The sequence below is a fragment of the Lycium ferocissimum genome, chromosome 7, assembly GCF_029784015.1.
Source record: "Lycium ferocissimum isolate CSIRO_LF1 chromosome 7, AGI_CSIRO_Lferr_CH_V1, whole genome shotgun sequence".
Classification (NCBI taxonomy): Eukaryota; Viridiplantae; Streptophyta; class Magnoliopsida; order Solanales; family Solanaceae; genus Lycium; species Lycium ferocissimum.
The window spans coordinates 44,551,754-44,558,422 of record NC_081348.1 but is presented as its reverse complement, the minus strand read 5'-3'; the positions used below and the strand labels follow the sequence as shown (position 1 = coordinate 44,558,422).

Genomic DNA, 6,669 nt, shown 5'->3' with positions numbered 1-6,669 from the left:
GTTATCGGCCCGAAAAACCCAAAACCAACCCAATATTAATGGCTTTTAAAATTTAAAGTAGTTTTAAAAAAATAAATTGGTTAATTGCATTTTTCCCTTTAGGGGTTTTTGAAAAATTCAAAAAAACCCCAAAGGAATAAAAAAACCCTTACTACCCCCTTCTTTAAAAAAGATTACCCATATTTTCCTTATTTTTTGGTTAAAAAAATTTGGGAATTTTTTCTTGGGGCCAAAATTTTTTTTCAAAGGCCTTGATAAAATAAAAAAAAAAAAAATAATCTAGCATTGGAAAAACAAAAAAGGGTTTCCTAGTGAATTTTAACTCTTGCCCCTTTAGTAGAAACCCCAAAAACCCCCCCTCCAAATTTCCCCATGGATTTCCCTTAAGGTTTTTTAATTTTTTTATTTCTCAAGTTTCCTTTATATTTTCTACGTCCGCTGATTTAGTTAATTAGTTTTGGAAGCACAAAATGCAGCTTATTGCGGCCCGCCCCCTACATATTTCTATATTTAGAAATAATTTTATTTTATGAGATTATTTATAACCACACAAATATTTAAGACTTGTTTTGAATCACACATTACTAAAGTCTTCCTTTATTTCTTAAACTCTATACCAATTCAAACTAAGACAATCTTTTTGAAACGGAGCCACGGAGGGAGTATATATTAAGCAACAGATACACCTAGAAATTGTTTACTTTACTTTCAGGAATTCAACTTCAACTATGGAATAAATATAGGAGAATGATGCAAAATGTGGGGTTAGCCACTGACTATTTACAAATGAAAGGTACATGCCAAGCAAGTAACCGCTTGTGATCTAATCAAAGTGTACGGCTTGTACTACGAACTTATCAAATTATTAAACGTAGCTTAAGAAGACAAAAAGAAAAACGATTTGATTGCTTATAATTAGATTAAGTTAAAGAAAGCATTCACAATTGTAATGCATGGCAGGAATTAATGAAGATATGAAAACAGGATACTTAATTATTTAAAAAAAAAAAAAAAAACAATAGAGCTGATTTATATTTTCAGAAAATTCTGAAAATATAACCTCTTTTAGGGGGAGATTGGGTTTTGTCATCCTTATTGTAGGAAAAAATAATTCAAATAATTGTATGAAATCAAAATTAGTTACAAGTTGGTATTTTAATTTATATAGGATTGTTTTTCCTGTTTTGCATAAATAGATTTCGTATTATTATAAATAGAAATGTTGTTAACTATTTTGTGTAAATTATAACTGAGCATAGAAGACGCCTCCTCTTTTAGCTGTCAAGACAGGTGAATTTAAGTAAAATTAATTATGTCCGTGTGTACGTACCTATAAATGATTAACTATGTGAGTGAAAACGTGTGATACCAACAATGGAAGAATATAATAAGGGTTGCATTAATTTTTCCGTTGACTTAACTAGTAATGTCACTTCTGAGCAAATTATGCTTTGCAAACAAGTATATTATTATAATTTGCGATGATCACATTTGGATAAAAATTTATATTTACACCCAATTCAAAACATGTCACATTATTTTCACATGAACTCTTATCACTAAACGTACTATATATAATTAATTTATTCACATTCTAATCTTAATCCATAAATTAATTATAGTAAATTACTAGTTTAATGTAAACATCCGATGCAATTAAATTTTCAACTTCAACTTGCATCTTCAATATAATTATCCTCTAAACAAAATATAAGGGATGCAAATTAAACTTGAAATAGGAATAAATGCACATCATTTAACCTAATAATTACTAGTGAGAGTTTGCTCGTCTCGCTATTTCTTTTGTGAAAATCATAATAATTTCCACCTAAAGGAGATAAAAAGGAGACAATTGACAAAATAAATTCGAGGGTCATAACCATAGACTAAAAGGTAAATGTCATTGCTCATAGTTATATTTACATCACAAAAAAAGGGAAAATGAAAAACTCAAAACAAATTACAATGGATTCATGGTTGTATATGCTCATAACTACTACAGAGCCAAACAACCAATCACACTCCACTAAAAAAACATTACAAAGTACATTCATTAATTTCTAATTCAAACATGTTCTGGACTAGAGTAAGGTGAAGTGGCTAAATCTGAAACGATCTGTTTTTTCCCACGTTCAGACCGGCAATTTTCTGCAAACTTAACACTTCCATGATGTAGCCCTTTTTGTTTTTCATTTTCAGTCCATTCTGAACCTAAAAAACTCTCTTCATTATATTTTCCATCATTTGATGCTGGAAAAAACATACTTCCCCACTGCGGAAAATGAATAAACGCAACGGGTACGGTACATGCCACGGCCAGTACCCCCATCCATGTTAGCCCCATAGCAGTAGAAAATCGCGTACTCGAAGAAAAAAAATTGTGTCAAGCCACCTCCAAAATTGCCTCCAGCGCCAGTGAGGCCCGAAATCAGGCCCAATGATCTTCCTTGAAAAACGAAAGGAATGATTCCATAAGTTGCACCACACGCTGCTTGGGATCCGATTGCGACGAGGATCATTGAAACTATGGCTATGGGAAGTGATTCGGCCCTGCCCAACCATATACAAAAGGCTCCTCCTAATGTCTGAACTGATCTCACTCTTCTCAATTTTGTCGTAAAGTTCTTTCTTGATTTTCATGGATGATCTTTTCAATTTCATCTTCAAGCTTATCATTAACCTCTCTAACCCCATCATCACCATTTCCTCTATGTAACATATCCTGTAAAATAAGAACCTAGCTAAATACCAATACAATATACAAAGAAAGGAGAAGCTAAGATGTTTGCTAGACGATAGTGAGTAGGGAGTATATAAAGAAGGAGAAGCTAATTCCATACTGTTATGCTTTTTAGTGCGAAAAGATTTAATAATAAATGACTTTTGACATTTACAAAGAAAACAAAATAGAGATAGAGTAACCTCTAAGGTCAAAGAAATAGGGATTGGGTATTCGTTCGTAAGCTTGACATGTATAGAAGTTTATTTAAATTCTCAATGAGAATATAATATAATAAACTTTTATCATATTGCTCAACAACTTTGGAGACTTTGCGGTTTCAGTAATACGAATATTTGATGTACCACCAAAGTTATGATAGGCTTATAAGCACCCTCCATTTTTAACTACAGGTCTTGAATTCAAGTTTTAGAAATGGAGTTTCATTTGGTAGGAAGCTTTTTACCCTCCAAAATGAAACTTTTTGGTACTAATCTGGATTAATCGAGCCCCAAAACGGATATTGAACACCGAATAGGAAACCAAAAAATTTGACGTCATTTGAGCACGAATAAGAGAAGTCAATATGTTTCATTAAGTAGGAGAATATCTTAAGATTGAAGTCAACTAAGGTACGGCAAATACGGTGCTGTACCTTTCCATTTTCGATTTTTTTAAGAGAGACAAAGTAGCTTTCATGACAATAAATTAGGGGATGATTACTGTTGATCACGTCTACTTGCGTGTTTAATGTTAACTCGCTATATTTAGAGCTTTCTTTCCTTATAATTAATTGTCTCAAGTTATATTTGATATTAATAGGTTGATTTTGATCGTCCGATAATTAACTATTTAATTCTAGGTAGTAGACCAAATTAATAAATCAATCATACTATAATTTATATGCAATATGCATTCAATGTTAATCCTAGCCTTTTTTTTTTTTGACAGATGTTAATCCTAGTCTTCAACGCCCCTTAATGGCCGCCTTAGGTTATTCAATTTGGTCATTGAGTTAGTGTCTTACTTTAGTTTCAATTCTCGTATTATTTGACTAAGCACATATGACTTTCAATAAAAATATGTGTAGATACAATCTATAATTAGTGGAAAATAACAAAAGTTAACTCTCTACTTAGGAAAATTATGGGTCTATGGCAATTTTTGAGGTCAAGGTGGTATGATTAACATATTTCTTCTCTTATAGAGGCTTCATACGTATCTATTCTTCCAGACAAATTAACTGAAGAACAATAATTACTTCCTTCAGTCTTAACTCTTAAGCAAATAAGTCTGCAAATCTAACAATAATTACTTCCTTCTCCCACCATGGCTGTTAAGTATTGAATGAGAACTAAAATACTCTTAAGGTTCCTTTGGATTATCTTCAACATGAGGTACAATTTAACTATAATAGTGATGCAATTTTGGTTTAAGTCGGATATTTATCAAACTTTGATTGTTTAATTTAATCAGAAATGTGAAAATATAAAATATTTAACGGGAACTCACATTTGAAAGTATAAATTTTGTAATTTATGTTATATTTGATCTTTTCACAAGTCTAGTGCAACTTTTGAGGTTTAATTTATATTATTTTTTGTGGTTTGTGTAGCTAGGATTAACAATAAATTATCAAAAATTATGTTAGCTATGAGCTATTTAACGATAAATTAGCAACAAAATCCGTAGCTAATTTCATACTTTTTTTCTCGTAATAATAGCTAAGTAACTACTTTGAACTTAAAAACATTAGAGACCTTTTTGTATATCCTTCGGGCGATTGGCTCCCTATAGGTTGTTTGTCTTGATTCGGTACTTTTCCCCATTTCTACTCAAGACTTGTCGCTATTTAGGACGAGGTTTAGATATGTTTAAAACTATACATGTACAAGCATTGATTTTTCGTTATAGTGCGAATGACTCTTTTACCCTACACAAACCCTTCCCTAGGTCATCGGGCAACATTATTGGGTTTAGGGTGACTTTTGGAGGATTTGAACCTCAAAGTGGAATCACGTTTGACCTAAAGTTGAATTACCAACAATTTGATTTCTTTTACGGAAGGCTAGTTAAATAGAATTTGCTTATAGGCCCCAAAAAATTTGAGGCCCCAATTTTTTTTAATTAATTGTCAGTTTTATGATTTAATTTTTGCTTAGACAATGGGTATGTTTGTCATTAAAACATAAAAAGAAGTAAAACGTATTTATAAGAAATAGTTTTATAGTAGAAATATTTTAGAGTTTTAAACTAGACTACTCACATATTCATATTAGTAAATGAAATTGTATAACACGTATGAGATGCTTCATTCAATAGATTGTATTTTTTCTCTTATAACACATGGTTAACATCTTATTAACTTGAATTAATTCTAACTCATATAAATAATAGTCATAATATTATTATGTGAAATTGAAGACTTTATATTATTAAGGAACTACACTATAACAACAACTATGAACAAAATGAAAAGAACATAGGAGGCCTCTTATTAAATATTGACTTTAAGTTATATTTGGTCTTTTAATGAGAAACCCTTGGCTTAATTTATATTATTTTTGGTTCGTGGGTCATTATATTTTATACCTCATTTCGATATTCAGCCAGTCAACTTTTTCTTCTTTATTAAGTGCTCTGATTGGCTTGTGCGGTCAATCTTAAGAAACATCAAAAGCTTCCTAAGAATGTCTTTGATGTGTGCGATACGCAAATATAGTTGAATGAGGAGCACCCAATGTAATGTGTTTATATCTCATGTAAACATCATGTAAACACTATTGTTTACATGATCCCATTTTGTGCAGGGAAGAATATCTAAATAGACAAATTGAATTTTTGGAGCCACTGTGTGCTGAATTTATTAGCCACAGTGAGCTATTTTCCAAGACAGCTGATGTTGTGTCGGCTGTCCAAGATGAGCAAGAAGCCATGATGTAAGTTTTCCTGTTGTAGTAATGGAATACTATTTACATCCATGAATGATTAGTAAATAAAATTGGATCTTCTACATTCAATGTTGAATCGGTGGGAGAATGGGGGGGGGGGGTTACAAAATAGGAGCTTTCTGGGGTGTTTAAGGAGCTCAGGAAGTTTAGGCATTATAAACTGGATCTTGAGATAGCAAATTAGTTAAAGTTTGAATCTATTTTGTGGGTTTTTATGTGATTATTGCTTTGTGCCTCTAACTACCCATGCTTGAATTTCTAGGTTGAACCAGTTAAATTTTATCTTTTTGGTTCCTAAGTTGATTGGTGATTAATTAATTGTGTTCTGAGTTGTTTTGCTTGGATTCTTAGGTTTGATTTATAATAGTTTAAATTAGGTGTATTTAAGGATAGGTTTGAAGTAAACATCTTAAACTTTTGTTTATGTACCAGAAGTGCATTTCCACATTTTCCAATTGAATCAATATTCTTTTCAATGGCATGAAGAAACTTCTAATAACAAAAAACTTTGGAAATAAGTGAAAATTGTCATCCTCCTAATAATTTATGAGCATGAGTGGCCCAAAGTCGCACACTCTTAATAATATATTCTTGAGAGCTTGTATGAGCTGTGTGATGCAATCCAATAAAGTACTGCAAATCTTACTGTATCTATTCATATCAATTTTGTGAAGGTTTCCTTAGATAGAAGTCTATCTGCTTCTTGTGTTTGGGGTGGTAGAAGTATCTTGTGATTATTTTTATTTTATTTTGTTTATTTTCTTTTTTCCTTCTATGTTAATTTAGCTTTTTAATTTTTTTAGAATTCATTTTAATAGAAGATTAAAGCTATCAAATATCTTTAAACACATAACATAAAGGGGAGATAGTGATCGTCTTGTACTAAGAAAATTCGATTTCCCGAAAGGGTCACTAAACAGTACTCATGAAATATAACACGAAAGCATGCACAAATATATGTCATTTTTATTGATGCAGCACCGTGCTTGCCAATGATGT

The 6,669-nt window shown here is 31.4% G+C and overlaps 1 pseudogene; it reads right to left on the bottom strand.

Annotated features, from left to right (window-relative positions):
* Positions 1-1,882: 1,882 nt before the first annotated feature.
* LOC132062251 (high affinity nitrate transporter 2.3-like) lies at positions 1,883-3,382 on the bottom strand (annotated as a pseudogene).
* Positions 3,383-6,669: the final 3,287 nt, after the last annotated feature.